General features: G+C 36.5%; 1 protein-coding gene and 1 long non-coding RNA gene across 8 annotated transcripts in view; one reads left to right on the forward strand and one right to left on the reverse strand.

Annotated features, from left to right (window-relative positions):
- Lrrtm4 (leucine rich repeat transmembrane neuronal 4) overlaps positions 1 to 22,450 on the forward strand; it is a 790,938-nt gene that overhangs the window by 707,914 nt on the left and 60,574 nt on the right.
- Positions 19,569 to 22,450, reverse strand: part of LOC147994925 (uncharacterized) — a 38,388-nt gene continuing 35,506 nt past the window's right edge. For 3 of the 4 annotated variants that reach the window (XR_015687242.1, XR_015687245.1, XR_015687243.1), the window contains one exon: positions 19,570 to 19,897. This is a non-coding gene — a long non-coding RNA (uncharacterized LOC147994925). Of the gene's footprint in view, positions 19,898 to 22,450 lie in introns of all 4 variants that reach the window. The other variant, XR_015687241.1, reaches the window with a different exon arrangement.

Consider the following 22,450-nt stretch of genomic DNA (forward strand, 5'->3'; position numbering starts at 1 on the left):
GTAACAAATGCCTTTTTAAGACTATAAACTAAAAGTTGCACTTTCCTCACAGTATGGTTAAAAAAAAAGACCCTTTTTCCGTGTTTTTATATAAAATGGAGAGATCCCATCGAGTCAGTGGTTTAATGATAATACATCCAATTAGTAGAGTTTTGTTTCATTTTGCTTATTCTCTTTGTTGGTTTTGTTTCGTCATCTGGAGCTGAGAAGCTAGCTGGAATGGCCCCATTACCTAATCAGATGACGCTCAATGCCTCACCCAGTACCTGTTAGAAAACCAGTGGATGCTTGGAGGATGCAGGAGAAGCAAAATAGCTTCACATCTACACTCAGCATGTTATGCTCGTGGGAAATAACTTCATAGAGAGTTGCCTTAGCACTTCAGAACTTACTTGGAATGATGTTGCCACTTGCATAGATTTTTATTATTTTATTTAAGCTATGCTTGAGGATATAGAGAAGACTAGGATGCCAAGATGATAATTTGTGCTACACTGGAACTTCATATAAAGCACAGTCTTCCTTTCTTGTCCTTTTCCTTGTACTATAGTGTGAGAAAATTCATTCTCAAAGGTCATTCTTAATGGCAAAGCAAACATATTTAAGCCTTGAAAAAAAATCAAAGTTAAAGGAGAGTCCTTCTGGTATGGGAGAAGTGTTGGGGTAACAGAACACAACATTGTTCATCCTGGGTTTGAGGATGAGGCAGAGAGTGATCTAGATTCTTAGTGTTCATCACTAGTTGAATAAAGAAAGAATCTTTATTTCAAGTCAATTGCTAAGGTAAGAATTTCCAAATGGAACACTGACTCTGAGTTTACTCCTCGTACTCAAGGTACAAATGCATGCTAATGATTTTTCTCTTAAAACACAAAACTTTATTTAAAATTTGCATCAGTATTTTTTAAATTATAGGGTAATACTATTTATAGAGAAAGAGTTTCATGATTTATATAAAGGCATGCTTCCAAATGTGATCTGTCTCATTCTATGGGAAACCGTATTAGTTAATAGCATTTTAATAATACAATAACATTCCTGTGACATTCTCCCACAACAGTCATCCCCAGTCAGCAGGCATACTTAATTGGAAATGACAGGTTTGAAATTATATCACTAGATTAGTTCATATCCAACTGAGGCTCCAAATATTGGAAAATATAATTAGTCTTAATTATAAATGATATGGTTATTGTTTATAAAGTTATTATACAGTCTTTTCAGGCTATGAAATAAGAAATGTATGCCACCAATTATTTTATTCTCAACCCAACCTTTGAGAATACATGGCCAGTCCATGTTTTCCTCTACAAAAACATCTAAATGAGCATGCACTCTCTTTCTCTTGGAGTCTGGACTCCTCTGACACCTGACTGGAACTGTGAAAGCAATCCAGTTCAAGGTTTCAGATATTCCCTTTCAGAAATTGACACTGGAGGATAAAAATCTCTCTCTCGTTCCCTCACTGATTTCCCATCTGTCATCGACAATAATTGGAAAGTCTTTCTTATTTTTCTCACGTAGTCCTTTAATTTCTTCTTTTTCTCTGTTTAACAGTTTCATAATTAACATTACACAGTGGTAAAATATCCTTGGGAAAATGCTACAAAAATATCTCCATGCAGAATATTTACACTGCGGAAGACAGGCAATAATTTACCTCCTATAATAGTACCCAAATTCCTTGCTTTCCATTCAGGGATATGGTGCCTCGTGTCAACATTCTGTTGATGCACATAATGGAACTATGTGAATTAAAACAAGGAGACAAGGGTCTGGAGAAGTGGCCCTTTGGTTGACATTTTGTTCTGTTCTTGCAGAAGATGGTAGGTTGTCTCTAAACACCTGTGTCAGGTCAGAGTCATAGACAACAATGGCCCCAGAGGATCCAATGCCCTCCTCTGGACTATATGGGCGCTGCACTTGTGTGCATTTCCCTATTTGTAGGGAAGCATGCACTGAAGGAATGACAGTCTTGAATGTAGGGCAACAGTTATCAAGTTTTCAACAGAAAAGAGTTGAGAACATACCTTTGAATTGTTTGTCCAAAATCATTTTAATAGTGCCACTCCTGTCCTAATTAACTGATTTTTAAGAAATATGAGGCTTATAATTAAAAATGGTAACAAATAAACTCAAATATCTCTAGTTCTATTGCTGTCCACCGCACCTCATGTGCATGCTATGCAAAGTACTCATTCACTCCTGTGTATATTTGGAGGTTGGAGTTTCTTCCAGAAACTGGTGCTCACATATTTGATAGACTGTTTCTGAACAGAGAGTCTATCTTTCTACTGTCTGTTTCAACACATATCACTGGTTCGAGGCACACCGCCATCCTCAGCTTTTACATAGGTCCTGGGGATCTGAATAAATGTACTTGTCTTTGCACAGTAAGCACTTCACTGCTTAAACTGCTTTCTTCCTCTGAGTTTCCACCCTTGACTTCAGAGAACCTTACAGGTGCTAGAGTTATTGCAACTTACTACTCATCCTGCTTTTATACGACTTAAAGAAAATGTGATTTCATGATATTGTTAATTATTTATAATCATGTGAGTAATAGAATTTATGTTAATTTTCTTAGATAGGAAGGTTTAGTCAGTAAAAATAAATTTTTTAAACAACTTTAAACAACTAAATTAGACATATGTAATGAATGTAGAGATTAACTGACCTTATCTAGGAGACTTGGAACCAGGAGAATTCCTGATTTGGAAATATTTACCTTTTAATAACAACCTGTCTCAAGAATATTACCTAACTTAAAACCCAAAATCCATGTGTGGTTTATATCCAATTTACACATTATTTGTAGTTTTTCATGTTGTTTTCTATTATTTAACCCATGAAATGAGAATCTTCTGGCATAAGGTAAGTAAGCAAAAAGAATTGGATTTTGAAGTATATTTGGTCTTACATTTTCAGTTTACGGGTACTCAACGTTGATAGTTTCATTGATAACTGTTTCTTTGTTGTGTTTGTTTATCATGTGTCATACTTTCCTGTTGCTATTATAAACACAATAGCCAAAGAAATATGGGGACTAAAGTGTTTATTTAATCTTAGACTCACAAGTCATTGTCCATCGTTGAGAGAAGTCAAAGAAGGGACACAACTTAGGACCCTGGAGACAGGAACTAAATAGGAGGCCATGGTGGAGTGCTGTTTATTGATTGCTCCCCCTGACTCTTGTTTAGCCATGATTGTTACAAATCCCAGGTTCACTTGGCTAAGGATGTGCCACTACCAATTGGTTAGTCTGTCCCACATCAATCATTAATCAAGATAATTGTTCCCAGATATTGACCACAAGGACAATCTGATTGAGGTAATTCTTTAATTGAATATCCTTCTTGTCAGGTAACACTGGGTTTTGTGAAGGTAACAGAGAAAGCTAACCAGCACACCATGGATAATTTTATGCCAAGGCTAGGAAAGAGTCCAAATGAGCTTTAGTGCACTTGGTTACAGTGATTCATCATTATCATTGTGATTTTTTTCTTTTCTCTCCTACATCCTTGTCATTGTAAGTGCCAAGAGTAAAACAAATACCCCTGACATTTAGGAGCTTCTGTGATAATTTAAAATTTCAAAGACAAAATTACCCCAAAACATGAATTTAAGTTAGTCTTGAAGATTTCTGATGTTATGATTAACCTTTACAAAAATATTTTCAATCATTTTTCTCACTCATATATTACCAATCTATTTTCTCAGAGCTCCTGGAAAACTTTCATTTAATAACAACTTATCTAGCTGTAAATAGAATGGTGATCTGTATGAATAACTGTAAGAAAAATGACATTATCAAAGAATGGTGAACATTATGCACCAATATTTATCCAAATAAAGGTGTATGTTGTGGCAGTATTGGCCAACACTGTTAATTCTTTCCTCATTGTGTTAGTTTTAATCAGAACTACACTCATCACTTAAACCCAATTTCTTTATGCAATACTAAAATTTTTCTCAACATGATTATGAAAACAAAGAAAGCAACCAGTTTTATTCAGAAATTTCTCCTGTTACCTGTCTAAAGAAGAAGAAAGGCCCTTTACACACAAGTCATGTTCTAGACACGTAACCCTGACTACACTGTTTTAGAATTTAAGATGCTCAGAAGCAGGATTATTAAAGAAGCAGAAAGTTCTCAGCTCTTCAGTCAGTGTATGTGCTTGCAGAGGTAAACATTCACATCGGTCTTCAATTGTGCCTTGGTATTATTCTCAACCTTATCGAAACCATATGTATTGAAATACATACCTACCAGATATGTAGTGATCAGTAAAATCCATTATTATTTAAGGAATATATTGAATCTAGGAATCTAGGTGTTTTGTTCAATATGCACCAAGTCCAGAATTGGAAGAGAATAATATCATAGGAAGGATAAATTAGACATTGGAGAATAATTGCTATAGGATATTATCTTTTTGAATCACCTAGTTTACTAATATTGAGATAAATTATTGGTCTCACAAATAATTTTTCCTCCTATTAAGTTTTCCAGAGATGAGGGGAAGATTATACTCTCCTTTTCCAAGTAGCATTTTTATTATGCTATGATAGCTCAAGGAACCTTAGCCTTCACTGAAATAAACCTATGGTACTTACTAAAATATGCATAATATGCATATTATACTTACCATAATATGCACTTCATGGATTTTGCCCTTATTTACTGAATCTCTTGTATGACCCACCCATCTAAAGATGTCTATATAGTTTACCTCTGAGTCTTCTAACAATTAGAAGCTAAGGAAAGAGTCATTCTAACATTTCTCCTAATTCCAAATCAAAATTAAAGCATTATCTTGGAGCAGGGCTTTAATCAATGCAGACAAAGTATTCCTACCTCAAACAGCTTAATAGCTAAAGCTGGGCTTTTTCAAATTTGTCACCACTTTTGCACAAGAAAATTTCATGGAACCTAGATTGTACAGACATGTAAAGTAGGCAATCATTTTTGAAATATTTATAGTGATATAGAGAACAATACAGAATTTATCTTAAAGTAAATTAAAACAGGGTGTTTATCTTAAAAAGTTTTTGGTTCATATCTACAGTTGGCATTTGTTATTGAGTGAAAATCTGTATACTAATGAGATGGATGTGCTTAATTTTTACATTCAGAATTACATCTTAAACAAAGAATTGATAGTGAAGGTCATAGATCATTTTAGTTTTTTTTAGAAATGGGAGGTATTTAGATTTTATAATCATTAATGCTCAGAATTTGGCATAAATTTATAGACTACAAAGGCAGACTTTATTCAGGAATTGTATCTTAAACCCAAGAGAAGTCACACCAGCATGGCCACCCAAATGTGAGCTGATCAAGGGAACCAACCAATATGCCAAAATAGATAGGGAAAAGCTCATGGTGATTCAGCCCTGTCAAAAACCAACCAACCAACCAACCAAACAAAGAAACAAAACCTACAGGTAACTGAGAGAAGCGGGGATCAGGAAAGGGGTGCTCCAGAGGAAAGCACATATCAAATGTTTCTCTAGTGGCAAATACCTTTGAAAACATACATACAGGTATATTATGTGGATTCCACAGGTTCTATTTAGGAATACATATGCAAATATGTATACATACATAAATACATATATGTGTTATACACAAATATATGTGTGTGCGTATTGTGTGTGTGTGTGTGTATACACATGTATGCTTGCAATAACAATCAATAATGATAAAAAGGCCACAAATGTGAAGGAAAGTGGAGAAGATTTCTCAAGAAATATTTGTTGGGAGGAAAGCAAAGGGAAAAATGTTGATTAAAATACAGTCTCAAAAGCAAACAAACAAAAATCTACTCAAAAATTCATTAAATAACTTTTTTGACACTCAAGTCAGCAGCTGAAATGAAATTTTTTAAACAAATATTCTAGCACAATAGATTTAAAAACTATATAAATTATAAATTTAATACTTTAATGCAGAGGTATTGACAAACATGAAAAAAAAACTTTGTTCTTTGTAACCAAGCCAGCAGCACAAAACTTTACCCGTGTAAGCAAAAACATTGCAATTCCTTGTATAGAATAACCTCAAATCTGAACTGAGGTCGTCAATGCATGGGTATTCACTTGTTTGCTTGTGCTCAGCTTGTTTCCCCCTCTCCTGTACTGTCTGATCCTATCTGCATAGAGAATGATACCTCCCATAGTAGACTGGGTCTTCTCAGAGCAATTTACCTTAATTAAAACAATGTCCCACAGACAAACCTAATGCAGTCAATCCCTTACTAAGGAGCTTCACAGATAAACATAGGCTGTGTCAAGATGAGAAATCTAACTATCACAGTAACAATTATTTGAAAAATACCTGTATAGCCAAAAACTACTGCTTCTTGAGATAAATCATTGTTGTTGATTGAAGTGAATTTTAATCTTTAAAATTATTTCTGTGAGGTGGGAATAGTAGCACATCTCTAATCCCAGGGCTAAGGAAACAGATAGACGGAGATATCTAGGAATTCAAGGAAATCTTGGTCTATACAAGAAGTTCCAGGCCAGCTGTAGTACATAATGAGACCCTAAAATCCATAAAATAATTTTTCATATGAAATTTATCTAGTAACATTGTGGAAAAGAAAATAAAAGAGATAAATGGAAAATTGAATAAGCTGTCTTTATTATTTGTATTGAAATATAGTAGTAGATGTGAATAGAGAATATATCCACTTTGTTTTATATGAAACTTTTGAAAGTTGGTATAGTAGAAAATTATTTTCATTTCCAAGTGCTTTATAATGGCTATGAAAAATATTTTGTACCAAAAGGTCTGGGTTAGGGGAAAAATATAAAGCTAAATAACTAAACATGGGTGACTTTAAATATTATTAATAACTTATTTTTATATTTTTGTATTTGTTGATAAAATATCTTAAATATTGGTTTATGAGTAGATATTACAGTATATTTAAAGTTGAAAAATTAACATTCACATCATCTTAGTTATGATTAGACCCTCACATATTTCAAAGTTTTGTTGTGTGTGAGGACTGATTACATTTTAAGCAATTTATAATACCTATTCTCTTCAGAGATTAGAATAAGTTATAGATTAAACTATACTGATCACTTAAAACATCCACACCAAGTTGGAAAACAAATAATTTCTTTATAAGCAAAGACTGCTGTAGGGCTGTGGGGTACTAAGTCGCAGATGATTCTTGGAAAGAAAAACAGGAGCTTTGAAGTAAAACTCCACACCCTTTAAGATTACTCCCTTACAGGGTTCATTTATTTTTATGGTTTTAACCATTATCTCCATGTAAAACAACTCCCCAACCTATATTTCCAAACATAGTCACTCACCCAAATTCTGAACTCATAAATCACACACAGTTTCATGCAGCTATGTGGTACTGAAACTCAAAAAATTGTGTCAACAATCTCCCTAGCCACAAAGCATGTTCTAGCTCTCCAGTTTTCTACCATGATCACATGCTGCCTTTTGTTTCATAAGCATCTCTGGACTAGAGGTTCTGGTCCTTTAGCTTCTAGTTCTACTAGCCAGTGTGTCCTATTGATTGTATTTTTTCCCTGTGTCTTCTTACATCAATTAACTTAATAAAAACAATCCCCAACTTATGCCCAACTCAATGTAGACAATCTCTGATCGGCCTCTTCTTCCCAGGTGATTCAAGGTTGTGTCAACTTGGTCAGTAAAGCTCTTGCAAAAAATCAGGTTTGGGGGCCTCAACATAGGTGCTTTACACCCACCTATAACTCAAGCCCCAAGATATCTAATATCCTCTTTGTCTTCCTGAATATCCACACGCACATATATGACCATACATATGCATAGACAAATGCAAATATAAACTTAACAAGATAAATATTTGTAAATGATTATAACCTATACTTGGTTACAAAACGTAGCCCACTGTGAGTAGCCCATTCCCTAGACTTTTCTGGAGGGAATTATGATTTCTTTAAAAGTAGAGTAGAGCTCAGCACAAGCAAGCCCAGAAATGTGAAAGCACATATTCATTTCTCTCTGCTGTTGAATGTAGATGTGATGTGATCGGAACCTTTAGTTCTTCCTCTGACTTTCCTGCAGTGATGTACTGTAACCTAGAATTTGTGAGTTAAAATAAATCCTTTCCTTCTCAAGTTGCATTTTTTGTCAACATGTTTCATCACTGTAAAGAAATAAACCTAAAATAATTTGTGTGCAGAAAATTTAAATTCTTATAAAGCAAGAAAAAAACATTCCTTTGCTCTTAGACAAATAAACTATGTAGTACATGAGAAAGTCTTAGTTCTCTTCATCCTTTGAAATAGTATTTGAAGAGAATTCTAGATGTGGATGCATGAAGACAGAATGCATGGTGACAGCATGAACCACTGCAAATAATAACATGTGGAATATAGGTATTGGTCAGAGAAGTGTGTGTGTGTGTGTGTGTGTGTGTGTGTGTGTGTGAACATGCATGTGAGTGTGCATAATTGTATAAATATGTGTAAGTATGAACATGTTTGTGTCCATCAGTGTATCTGAAGCTGCCAAAGTATGTGAGTATATACTGCTCTAGTGGCACTGAACACACATGTAAAATCCCTGCTTCATACTCAGCATAGAAGAGATGCAGTTTGAAGGCAAAAGCCATTGAAGACAAAGTTCCAAATAGCTTATAATCAAAGTGGTTGTACATAATTAAGAATGCTAACCAAAGGCGAATAAAATAAAACAGATGTGAAGATCTCTTAGTATTAAAACCCAATTTGCTCCATAACTGCATAATTGAATCAATTTTTGGAAATTATCTCCATTTAAAACAACTCCCCAATCTGTATTTCCAAACTCAATCACTCACCCAATTTCTGAACATATGTATCAGATACAGTTCTATGGAACTATGAAGTACGGAAATTCTAGAAAATTTAGCACACATCTCCGTAGCCAAAAAGCTTGTGTTCTAATGCTTCAAACTGGGAAAGGTGGATATGTGTTCCCTGAAATGGCAAACTCCCAACACTTTCCTAAGCAGTATAGAATATAATGCTTTCAGATGCCAAAGATCAAATTATCTAATATTTAGCTAACTTACATGGTGTGCTTGTGTGTAGAATAGAAAGCTGCTAATATGCAGGCCAGTCATAGAATGCACTTATTTTCTGCAGCAACCTATAAATGTGGGTTAACATTAAAAAAAGGGGGGGAAATGCTAAAGATGGTAGTCATCACTCTATAGTGCTTGGGCAATGTGGAGCTGGTCTTGGCAGCAGACTCCTGTGAGAAAAAGCAAACTGATATGTTAGCGTCCTAATAGCCTTTCTCCCAGATGTCAGCATGCTTGGTCGTGTGTAAACATATACATCTGTGCAGGTTTTCAATTTAGATTGTGGATTCAGGATAAGCCATTTTGTAAGTCATTATAGCGAATGGCAAAATGTCAAATGATCGCATACCAAGAGATGCATGAATTTATTAGCCACTACATTTTGTGTTTATGGTTATGGATGTCATGAACTAAACAGACAAAGACTCATGAGCAATGAGAGAATCAACAGAAGATGTGGAGCAGACTACTGAAGTGGGAACTAATCAAGAGTTGAACCATGCCTAAGTGTTCAGAGAACAGGGTAGCAGGGATCTTCAAATTATGTAGAGAGTTTATTTTCAAAAGTAAATGTATATTTATACACACAATCCAATGTGAATACAGAAATAAAAAATATAAAATTTGTATAGAATGCTTACAAACTACCAGAACAACTTAATGAATATTTAACATATGTATGCATATACCATATACATGTCACATATATATGTATGCGTATTCACATTATATTTATTATATATGCACAAATACAAAGTTGTAAATTCATAATAGTGCTACCTGTGACAATTGTTTCTCAGATTAAATTTTAAATCTTTTATAGTAGCATCAACATTAAATGAGATGGAAGATAGAATGCCATTAACTTTGGAGAATTTCTTAAAAGTAAGTATGTTAGAAGCTAAAACTAAGTTATTCTAAACAGCGAGTGACCATTTGTCAAGGAGGATCATAACTAAAGCTATAGCATTGCTCAGAGTTTATTCATTATGTCTGAGATAAACTGCAACTATCTTTGGAATCTAAAAATTATAACTGTGTACATTATAACAAATTAATATTTCTCTCCCTTGCTCTCTCTTGCTCCTCTCTCTCTTGCTCTCTCTTGTTCTCTTTCACTCTCCCCCTCTCTCCCTTTCCCTCATCTCCCTCTCTCTCTCTCTTTCTCTCTCTCTCTCTTTCACACACACACACACACACACACACACACACACACACACACACACTCCTCTTGCTGAACTTTACAAAAGGTGTTTAAGGACAAGGTCTTTCTATGTAGTGCTGGATTTCTTGAAACTCACTATTCAAACCAGGTTGCTCTTTAATGCACAGAGATCTACATGCCTCTCTCTCTCAAGTGCTGAGAATAAAGGAATGTCTCACCATGCTAGGCCCTGTATGTAATACACTAATATAAGAACATTTACTTTATCCTTTTGGTGTGTGTTGTTTGTGTTGTATGTGTGTATATGCCTGCAAGGGTGTGCTCAGCCATTTTATGAATGTGTGAATGCCAGACATTGACATACATCTCCCTTGTTTGGACTTCATCTTGTTCTATGAGGAAATTTCTTTCACTTAATCTAGAGAGTTTTTTATGGGCTAAACAAGTTGTCCAATGAGCTCCATGTATTTGTCAACCCTCCGTTAGGCTCCAGAATTATACCTGTGCAGAATTATCCCAAGTCTTTTTGTGTAGTTCTGGAGATGCAAGGTCAGGTCAACATCTCATGCAAGCATCTTATCCATTGAACCATCTTCCCAGTCCACAATATTTTGATTAATTGAATCTTTCCACTTCTTATTTGCAGGGTTAGTTTCAGGAATATTCTAATATATTATGATAATATAAAGATTAATGAATACATCAGATGGACATGTCTTCACACAAACATACATGTTATGTGCACACATTCACATACAAACAATTAATAGTGTACTTTGTCACATGAAGATGATTTATATCAAAAGATTAAAAAGCCAAAATGTGGCATGGGTAAAATGTATTTCTGTTCTTACTATTCTCCCACTATGAAGAAAGAAAACAAATAAAACAAAATATTTTTTAAAGTTTTTATTCAATTTACAATTTATAAATTCTACACTAAAGAATACAAAGTATCAATACTAATGGATAAAGTTTCTTTTCTCCAAGTGAGGGTGTTTAAGGAGACACAGAAGCATCAATAAAAACTGGTATAGAAAGAACTGGCTATCATGTAAGGTTAGAGCCATGGAGAATTTGAAGACTCTGGCAATGATAAACAATGCACCAACTATTAGTTGTAATAAGGTCGCTGGCATTTCCCAGGAGAGAATTTTTCAGCCTTGGGGTGAGGTTAATACTAAGACAACATATAAAATGAACAAGTTTTTAAAGATTTCTCTTTGGAAGGTTTGTTACAGACCTATCATTCTGAAGCTGTTCAGATACCTATAATATGCAGAAATCTAAAACTACTGTTGTAGTCACCTCTCAGGGTAACAGTGAATGCCTGCCAAAGAAGGTGGATCAAATTAAATGGTCATCTCTGCTTCTTTTTTATTATTTTATTTTTATTGGATATTTTATGTATTTACATTTCAAATGGTATGCCCATTTCCCCTCTCAAATCCCCCTCCTCCATCCCCTTCCTCCAACTCACTCACTCCCACCTCAATGCCCTGTCATTCCTCTACACTGGGAAAAGGAGCCATTGCACAACCAAGAGTTTCTGCTCCTATTGAGAGCAGACAAGGCCATTCTCTGCTAAGTATGTGGCTGGAGTCATGGGTCCCTCCATGTGTACTCATTTGTTGGTGGTTTAGTCCCTGGGAGCACAGGGAGGGAGGTTGCTAGTTGATTAGTATTGTTGTTCTTCCTATGGGGCTTCAAACCCCTTCAACTCCTTTAGGCCTTTCTCTAACTCCTCCATTGGTGTCCCCGTGCTCAGTCCAATGGTGAGCTGCAAGCAACCTAATCTACATCAGTAGGGCTCTGGCAAAGCCTTTCAGGAGATATTCATATCAGGATCCTGTCAGCAAGCACTTCTTGGCATCAGCAATAGTGACTGGTTTTGGTGGCTGCACATGGGATAAATTGCCAGGTAGGGCACTCTCTGGATGACCTTGTCTTCAGACCCTACTCCATTTTTTGTCCCTATATTTTCTCCTGTGAGTATTTTATTCTCCCTTCTAAGAGAGACTGAAGCACTCACATTTTGGTCTTCCTTCTTCTTGAGCTTCATGTGGTCTGTAAATTTTATCTTGGGTATTCTGAACTTTTGGGCTAATATTCACTTCTCAGTGAATGCATACTGTGTCCGTTTATTTGTGACTGGGTTACCTCACTCAAGATTATATTTTCTAGTTCCATACATTTGCCTAAGAATTTCTTGTAGTCATTATTTTTAAAAGCTGAGTAGTACTCCATTGTTTAAATGCACCATATTTTCTGTATCCATTCCCCTGTAAAAGGACATCTGGGTTCTTTCCCGCTTCTAGCTATTATAAATAAGGCTGCTATAAACATTGTGGAGCACGTGTCCTTGTTACCTGTTGGAGCATCTTTTGGGTATATGCCCAGGAGTGCTATAGCTGGGTCCTTAGTAGTACTCTGTCCAATTTTCTGAGGAACCTCCAGACTGATTTCCAGAATGGTTGTACCAGTCTGCAATCCTACCAACAATGGAGGAGTGTTCCTCTTTCTCCACATCCTCGCCGGCATCTACTGTTGCCTGAGTTTTTGATCTTAGTCATTCTGACTGGTGTGAGATGGAATCTCAGGGTTGGTTTAATTTGCATTTTCCTGATGACTAAGGATCTTGAATATTTCTTTAGGTGCTTCTCAGTCATTCGGCATTTCTCAGTTGAGAATTATTTGTTTAGCTCTGAATTCCATTTCTTAATAGGATTATTTGATACTCTGAACATTACTGTTTCAGTTCTTTGTAAATATTGGATATTAACCCCTTATGAGACATAGGATTGGTAAAGATCTTTTCCTAATCTGTTAGTGTCATTTTTGTAATATTAACAGTGTCCCTTGCCTTACAGAAGCTTTGCAATTCTATGAGGTTCCATTTGTCGCTTCTTGATCTTAGAGTATAAGCCATTGGTATTCTGTTCTGTCCTCTATCATCATCATGAGATGTGATTTTTAAATCCAAATCTTGCCTTTCCAGTGTGCTGAGATATCCAGTACTTGCTGTGGTGGGAGAACTGGGTTCTGATGATGCCAAGTAGTCTTGGTTTCTTTTGCTTAGGTTCTTATGCTTGTCTCTCACCATCTGGTTATCTCTTATGTTAGTCGGTATTGCTGTCTCTGACTAAATCTTGTCCCTCCTGTGGGCTTGTGATCTTAGGAGTGAGAGCATTCTTGGGAGACCTCTAATCTCTAGCCAGGTTTTGTGGGACAGCCTTCACTGGGTACAAATGGAGACTGGTAGGGTCATGTCCCAGACTGTTCTGCACTTTCTGTGTCCTGTGCACTCCTGGTGGGTCTCTCTTTTTACAGTCAGTGGAGAACAAATGGGGTCTCACTGTGGGTTTAGGATTGAGAATTCTCCTGAGAGACCATCTCTCTGCAGGCAGGTTTTTGGTCTGGAGGGCTGTGGGACATCTAAGCTCTGGGCGCAGATGGAGACCAGAAGGTCATCCCTGTTTCTTTAGTCCTGAGGGTGTTCTTACTTTTAAATAAAAGCTTGTCAAAATCTGTAAGTGAAAGATAAATCAACAGCTTTGTTCAATTAAAATACAAAGGAGATATGCAATATATTCACTCAAGCTAGATTGAAAAGGTATTAACATGCTGGAATATATTTTCTAGAGATTTTTGAAGGACCATTGATAATTTCCATAAGACTGGAGAGATGGCTAAGTGGTTAAGAGCACTGATAGTTCTTCCAGAGGACCTGAGTTCAATTCCTAACATCAACTTAGCACCTCATAATCACTGATAACTCTGGTTCCAATGATTTGACATCTTTTCTGGACACAGTAAACATATATACATATATACATATATAAATACATACATATATATATATATTCAATAGAATATCTAGTTCCAGGTTACTTTATCAGGTGGAGCAAGGCCCTAATTAAGCATAGAAGTTATCTGGTAATATGTGACAAAAAATTCTTACTATTGTAGTTTTATTTCTCTATCTATAATAATGTCAACTGAAAAGATGTGTATTTCAGCTTGCAATTTCAGAATAGATTTCAGTATTTTGAGGAAGGCAAGGCAAGTATTTCATACAAAATTCACAGTCAGGAGCAAACTTTCATGCTTCCACACTCACTTGCTTCCTTAAGTTTAGTTCTATTTCTCTATTTTTAAATAATTCAGAATGCTCTACCTATGCAATGTCAGTGTGCACATCAATCAACATAATCAAGACAATACTTCAGAGTCCAACATCAATGCAGAAAATTCCCCAGTAAGACTCTCTTCTTTAGTGATTATACATTGTATGTATTTAACAATTAAAGCTTATATCATAAGGATGGACGGACGAACGGATGGATGGATGGATGGATGGATGGATGGATAGATGAATGGGTTTCCTCAAGCTAAGACATGTCTCATAGTTAGCTCCTGACCTAGTACTTATCACCCGTAGACTGTTTCTTGAGTCTCCAGCGTGCCTAATCTCCAGAAGACATGGAATTCAGACTTATATCAGCAGTAGTGTGGAATCACAGTCTCCAAGGATATAGATTATAGGAAAGCATAAGTTTTCTGTTGGGAGAAATGAATACCTTCATAGAATAATAAGCGCCATGGGAAGATCACAAGTGGGATGAAGACTAAGCTGGTAACTTTAGAGGTGGGGTGCTAATGCAAAATTTGATAAGTACATTTTGTGATATGAAATTATAGGATAAGTATCCCCAGGACTAACTCCTGATTAAATATAACCTACTAAGGGTTAAGAAAAGTAGGAGGCAGGACAGAATGTGGGAGGGGAGGGGACAAAGGGTAAATAGGAATTATTCATGAGCTTGGTACTATGTGTGCTAAATGTGTTCCATTATTCTACTGCTAGATAAAAAGGAATCTAGGAGCTGCAACAAAAATTTGCTTTCAGCCATTAAGAAGGAAAAGAGTTCATCTTAGCAGGTGCTCCACTTCCAGTATCTGTTGCAGCCAAAGAAGCAAAGGTGTAATTGTCAGCAAACACAAAGTCAGGTTGAGGTATAGCTCATATTTATATCATTCATGATTTTGTAGCGCTGGTAAGAAATAGTTAACTGTCTAGTGGGTCTATGCACTTCTATCTTATCCTCTCTCAAAGGGTTGTACAATGCTAATGTGCAAGAAGACATTTTGAAACTCTTTTCCCCAAGTGCCATTTTTCTGTTCTCAGAACACTTCAAAGTGCAGGGTTAGAAGAACTAACAGAATCTCTTTGAAATGTGCATTACAGTGATTTCTCTTCCAGTTAGCTCTAGGGCTCCATTTTTAGATACCACATAGACAAGACTTGAGCCCTAATAAGATGCTATTATGCAAGAGTTAAAACAGAAATCTGTGCTCTTGAGCATTTAAGAGCTTTCCTCCTTTCCCGCAAGCTTGGTGGGAAATAAGACTCTTCAGAGAACTCAGGATCACCTGAAGTGACATGCCCAGGTAATCAGAGACCATTTCCCATTCAACCATTTATCCTTAAAGAGAAACACACAGGAGATAAGTCTAATTCAAAAGACTGGTGGTGGCAGCATAGATGACTGATGATTTTACAAGTGTCACTAAATCAACCAGAACATTGAAATAGTGTAATAGGTCTCTGGAGTTTTGAAATTCCCAAATATACTATTACTGAAGTCCTCAAAAAATAATATTAGTGCCTAAGAAATGAAGTCTTGCCAATTGCAATGATCACAGAACCAAACTACCCAAGCCCTTTCTGGCTTATTATTTCACACTGGAAACAGAATGTCAGGTATTAGAAAGATTTAAAGTCAATGTGATCAGACATTCTGCCCTCTGTAGACAGACACTATGGACATCTAAGTCAAAATTGAACATACTTTATTGTTTTACCAGCAGCAGGACTAGTCTGAACAAGGAGAGGTACTCAATAGTCTATTACGTGAGTTCATTCTCTTCCAAAAACATACTTCCCCATGATTCCTTTTGTTAATATAATATAATTAATTAATTAACATCCTGACTGAAGTTTCCCTGCCCTCATTTTTTCCCAGTTTTTCCCTCTGCCTCCCTTTTCCCCATGCATCCATTCTTCCTCTCTTTCTCTTCAGAAAAGGGAAGGCCTCCCATGGATATCAAGGAGCCTTAGTATATTAGCTTGCAGTATGAGTAGGTACATCTTCTCCTAATTAAGCTGGTCAAGACAGCCTAGTTAAGGTAAAGGGTCCAAAATGCAGACAACAGATTCAGAAACAGTCCCTCCTGCTGTTGTTAGGAGTCCCACATGAAGACCAAGCTGTGAAACTGTTAGATATGGACAGCCGGGCTAGGTCTGTGGGCCCAGATTAGTTGACTATACAGGGTTTTTTGTTGTGTTCTTGACCTCTCTAGCCCAGCAATCTTTTCTTTTATTGGATATTTTATTTATTTACATTTCAATTGTTACTCCCTCTCCCAGTTTTCCCTCCACCAACCCCCAGCCACCCACTCCCACCTCACTGCTCTGGCATTCCCCTAGTGGGGCATCAAGCCTTCACAGAACCAAGGGCCTTTCCTCCCATTGATGCCCGACAAGGCCATCCTCTGTTACAAATGCAGTTGGAACCATGGGTCCCTTCATGTGTACTCTTTGGTTGTTGGTTTAGTCCCTCGGAGCTATGGGTGGCCCGTTTAGTTAATAATGTTGTTCTTCCTGGCCGCTAAGTAATCTCTCCAGCATTTTTGCCTAGGAATCTTATGGTGGCTTTCTGAGTACAGAATCAAAATAATGAAAATTTCTGAATCAGAGGTTCATGAACTTACCTGGAATGGATAGAAATCATGGAAATTGAGGTGAATTCTCTTCAAATTTTTCCGCTTGCTTCAGAACTGTATACCTGTTTCTCCTTGGGAGATTGGCTCTGCTTAGCAGACAGATATTAAGTTTTTGTTAGTGGAAAATCTGCTACTTGGCACTTGAATCGGTGTGATGGGCATCGTCATTGTGGTTGTCCATTTATCTATGCTGTTATGACTGACCAAACACTTCAGAAAGACAGGAGATATTTTAAATAGTTTAATACAATTTATTTACAATACTACTAAATAGTGCTAGCTTTGTAGTTTCAATAGTAATCTAGTCTCCTCTGTATTTTAGGGAAATCAGCAGTTCAGTCATTAGTACAAACAAACTGGATATTTTCCCTTTTATATGAGTACATGATAATGAAATTTAGTTAAGATCTTATATCTGTAAGGCAATGAGTACTGAGTTCTCCAATATACTCCTGTCCATCTTCATTGTATTTAATTTTGTTTATGTTTTATCACTAGAACTATTTATTTTTACATAATCAAGTCAATTAATCTTTTCCTCTATGCTTTTATTGCATTTGTTACTATGTTTTAGAAGTGCTTGTCTATTATTTTTAAAACATACATCTCCATGCATATGTGCATGTGAACAATTGTTCCCATGTGGGTTGTGCATGTGCACATAGACATGGACTGCACACATACGAGATCATTCATACACACATACACACACACACAGAGTTACTAAGTTATTTTAAAACATAATCATTTTGTTTTACTGCATTAGTTATACAGTGCTGAGAAACAATTAGGATAAACATGTTTCCAGGGTCTTTCTGGATTAGAAATTAGGAAACCTAGCTTTCAATAGAGCAAGCATTTCAAGGAATAGGAATAGTCAAGCCAAAGCAAAAATGTATGAGGTTTTAGTTTCACTTTACTCTTTTTCTCCTTCATTATTAGTTACCCTTTATTTGTGCGCTCTCTCTCTCTCTCTCTCTCTCTCTCTCTCTCTCTCTCTCTCTCTCTCTGTGTGTGTGCGCATGCACGTGTGTGTGTGTGTGTGTGTGTGTGTGTCTGTCTGTGTCTGTGTCTGTGTCTGTGTGTCTGTGTGTCTGTGTGTTTTCAGACAAGGTCTCACACTTTAACAGTAGCTGATCTTGAACTCACTATTTATCTTAAGGCTGGGTTTGAACACTGCAACCTTCCTACCTCAGCATCTAAGTGCTAAGATTATACAAGTGAGGCGCCATGCTCTTTCTTCTTCATTTTTCAGTTTTACTTAGAAAGCATGCATATTATTTCATTCATTTAAAAAATGTCTTGGAGTTTGTGTTGCTTCACAAATAAATGGTAGAGTTTTACTATTTTATGTAGGTAAATAATTATTATGGGGATGGGAGAGTTCAGTGGTATCATACACTTTATGTTAAGTACCTTCTACCAAACTATCACTGTGCACTGTTTCAGCCTTCACTTGAGGAGTTCTGTGTAGAGACACAACTTCCTGCTTCTGTCAAGTAGTTTTCTCTCTCTCTCCCTCTAGTATCTTGTACCTGCTTGCATTTTCTCTAAACTATTGACTAATAGTTCTTTCACATTTGATCTATGTTCTATTCATGCAGCCAGTCCTGGTGAGCACTGTTTTAGTCCTGACCGAGATGTTGCCTGCCTGTTATGGTTCACTGTAATGCCACCAATGAATCTATTGGGAAACATTTTTTCTTCATTTTAGAAGATGATAAATTCATAGACTGTTTCATTATTCATTAGAATATGTGCTTCAATTCATATTGTAATGTCCATTTTCACTCCAACAGGAGGACCTTCTATCCTTGCAGATTTATTTTATTTATTTTATTTTCATTTCTCATATAATATCTGGCTGTCTTTTTATTTAAAATTCTCCATTGTCTGAATTCTTGGCATTTCATATCTTCATATTTAGTATCATCAAGACTGTGTTTTACCACATGTTCTGAAATCAATCACAAAACATATACTATTATCAAAAGAATGTGTGACCTATGACCCTTCTTGTTCACATATGAAATGTGACATTTTATATTATCTTAATTGACTTGAATATTTCCATGACCAAATATGTTTCCATTTTTCTTCATTTATGAGAAAATGATGATTTAAATTATTTTCATTATGATTATTCAATCCCATTTTGGTAAACCAGCCTACAGTAGTTTAGCCGGTGACCTCTTAACACATATCTTCCAACTATGGGCTAGTGTACCCTGGAAACCACTATCATGAAGATGATCCAAGAGGCCAGATGAAGCAATTGAAGATGGGTAAACTCTCTATGGAGTAATTCTTATTTATGTTTAAATTTTTAATTTTGTGTGGAGTTTATTTCATGTCCCTGGTTGTGAGAAACTATTATAATGTCTTTGTGTCTTGCTTTTATACCAGGGGCATACCAGGCTTCAGAGAAAACTGACCACTCAGTAGGATGGGGTTGTTACTGACTGAATGTGTCCTTACCTTATTACTGAAAGGCTTTTTTGCAAAGAACTTCATTTTAAGGAGCTGAAGCAGTTGAGGGAATTATTTTAATAAGTGGTATCATCAACTGTTTTAATTACACCGTCTCCCAATTCCCACTGAACTGACAAACACAGGCACCTTCTCTCAACCCAGTTCGGTACAATTTACATGAGGAAGGAAAATATTCTATTCTATGTGATGTTCCAGAAATGATGACAGGTTTTCCTTCTTCAAAACATTCAAAGTACATTAGCTTTGAGGAGAAAGTGAGCCAGGTTGTTTCCTTGGTTGGAGACAATTCACGATCCTTCCTGGAGTCCACTACAGTAGAGATGGAGGCATGGATTTTCCTACTCACGTTTTATGGCTTTTCTCAAGTCTGTGAATATAGGTTTGAAAACATATTTAAGCAAAGCACAGTTTTTATTTTAAAATAAATTAATCAAATGCATGATTCCAGGAAGGTTTTGGCTCTGTTTTGCCATCCAAATATATGCTACATTTCTTCATACTCACTCTGATTACAGAGCACATTCTCAAATTAATTCAGTATCTATCTATATCTATATTTATGTCTATATATTTATTAATATGAATATATATATTAATTTTATACGTTGAATATATAACTATATTTATAAATATGAATATATATTCATTAAGACATGCTTACTAATGTTGATTCTAATAGAAAAATTAATGTCAAATATGTTAATGGTCCCCAAACCATCTGCCTTAATTGGCACAGCCAACAGAAAACTGATGAAATGAAATGACAAACACACATGTCACAACTGTTTCCTGGTCCTTCTATGCCTTGATGCTTTTCCATTTTATTAGGGCAATAACAGCACTCATGACAGAATATACCACATATCATAAGTGTGTACTATCAACATCACCAGCTTTGTAATTAATCTCACCTCTCTATTTCTTTTTGTAGAAGAGTTTCAGTTTCCTCATTTGCTTTATGACACTGGTTAATATGTTGTCAGAAACTCTCTTTAAGCTAACCACACTCTAACAGTATTGTATGTTTGGAAACCTGGACTCCTTTCAGATTAACATGTAAAAATGCATCCATTGTTTTTAACCATAAAACTATATCCTAGAGTCAATTTCCTAGACATGAAGATCAATAGACTGTTGTTTAATTTCTCCCTTATTTCCATGGTGCTGTGGAACACTTTTTAAGCTTCCCATTCACTTTCAAAGCAACTTAGATTGTTTTGGCTCTGATTCTAATTTACCCTTTTTTTTTTTTATTAACTTGAGTATTTCTTATATACATTTCGAGTGTTATTCCCTTTCCCGGTTTCCGGGCAAACATCCCCCTCCCCCCTCCCCTTCCTTATGGGTGTTCCCCTCCCAACCCTCCCCCCATTGCCGCCCTCCCCCCATAGACTAGTTCACTGGGGGTTCAGTCTTAGCAGGACCCAGGGCTTCCCCTTCCACTGGTGCTCTTACTAGGATATTCATTGCTACCTATGGGGTCAGAGTCCAGGGTCAGTCCATGTATAGTCTTTAGGTAGTGGCTTAGTCCCTGGAAGATCTGGTTGCTTGGCATTGTTGTACATATGGGGTCTCGAGCCCCTTCAAGCTCTTCCAGTTCTTTCTCTGATTCCTTCAATAGGGGACCTATTCTCAGTTCAGTGGTTTGCTGCTGGCATTCGCCTCTATATTTGCTGTATTCTGACTGTGTCTCTCAGGAGCGATCTACATCCGGCTCCTGTCGGTCTGCACTTCTTTGCTTCATCCATCTTGTCTAATTGGGTGGCTGTATATGTATGGGCCACATGTGGGGCAGGCTCTGAATGGGTGTTCCTTCAGTCTCTGTTTTAATCTTTGCCTCTCCCTTCCCTGCCAAGGGTATTCTGTTTCCTCATTTAAAGAAGGAGTGAAGCATTCACATTTTGATCATCCGTCTTGAGTTTCGTTTGTTCTAGGGATCTAGGGTAATTCAAGCATTTGGGCTAATAGCCACTTATCAATGAGTGCATACCATGTATGTCTTTCTGTGATTGGGTTAGCTCACTCAGGATGATATTTTCCAGTTCCAACCATTTGCCTACGAATTTCATAAACTCGTTGTTTTTGATAGCTGAGTAGTATTCCATTGTGTAGATGTACCACATTTTCTGTATCCATTCCTCTGTTGAAGGGCATCTGGGTTCTTTCCATTTTCTGGCTATTATAAATAAGGCTACGATGAACATAGTGGAGCACGTGTCTCTTTTATATGTTGAGGCATCTTTTGGGTATATGCCCAAGAGAGGTATAGCTGGATCCTCAGGCAGTTCAATGTCCAATTTTCTGAGGAACCTCCAGACTGATTTCCAGAATGGTTTTACCAGTCTGCAATCCCACCAACAATGGAGGAGTGTTTCTCTTTCTCTGCTGTCACCTGAGTTTTTGATCTTAGCCAATCGCACTGGTGTGAGGTGAAATCTCAGGGTTGTTTTGATTTGCATTTCCCTTATGACTAAAGATGTTGAACATTTCTTTAGGTGTTTCTCAGCCATTCGGCATTCCTCAGCTGTGAATTCTTTGTTTAGCTCTGAACCCCATTTTTTAATAGGGTTATTTGTTTCCCTGCGGTCTAACTTCTTGAGTTCTTTGTATATTTTTGATATAAGTCCTCTATCTGTTGTAGGATTGGTAAAGATCTTTTCCCAATCTGTTGGTTGCCGTTTTGTCCTAACCACAGTGTCCTTTGCCTTACAGAAGCTTTGCAGTTTTATGAGATCCCATTTGTCGATTCTTGATCTTAGAGCATAAGCCATTGGTGTTTTGTTCAGGAAATTTTTTCCAGTGCCCATGTGTTCCAGATGCTTCCCTAGTTTTTCTTCTATTAGTTTGAGTGTGTCTGGTTTGATGTGGAGGTCCTTGATCCACTTGGACTTAAGCTTTGTACAGGGTGATAAGCATGAAT

Source organism: Rattus norvegicus, chromosome 4 (assembly GCF_021556685.1).
Source record: "Rattus norvegicus strain SHRSP/BbbUtx chromosome 4, alternate assembly SHRSP_T2T, whole genome shotgun sequence".
Classification (NCBI taxonomy): Eukaryota; Metazoa; Chordata; class Mammalia; order Rodentia; family Muridae; genus Rattus; species Rattus norvegicus.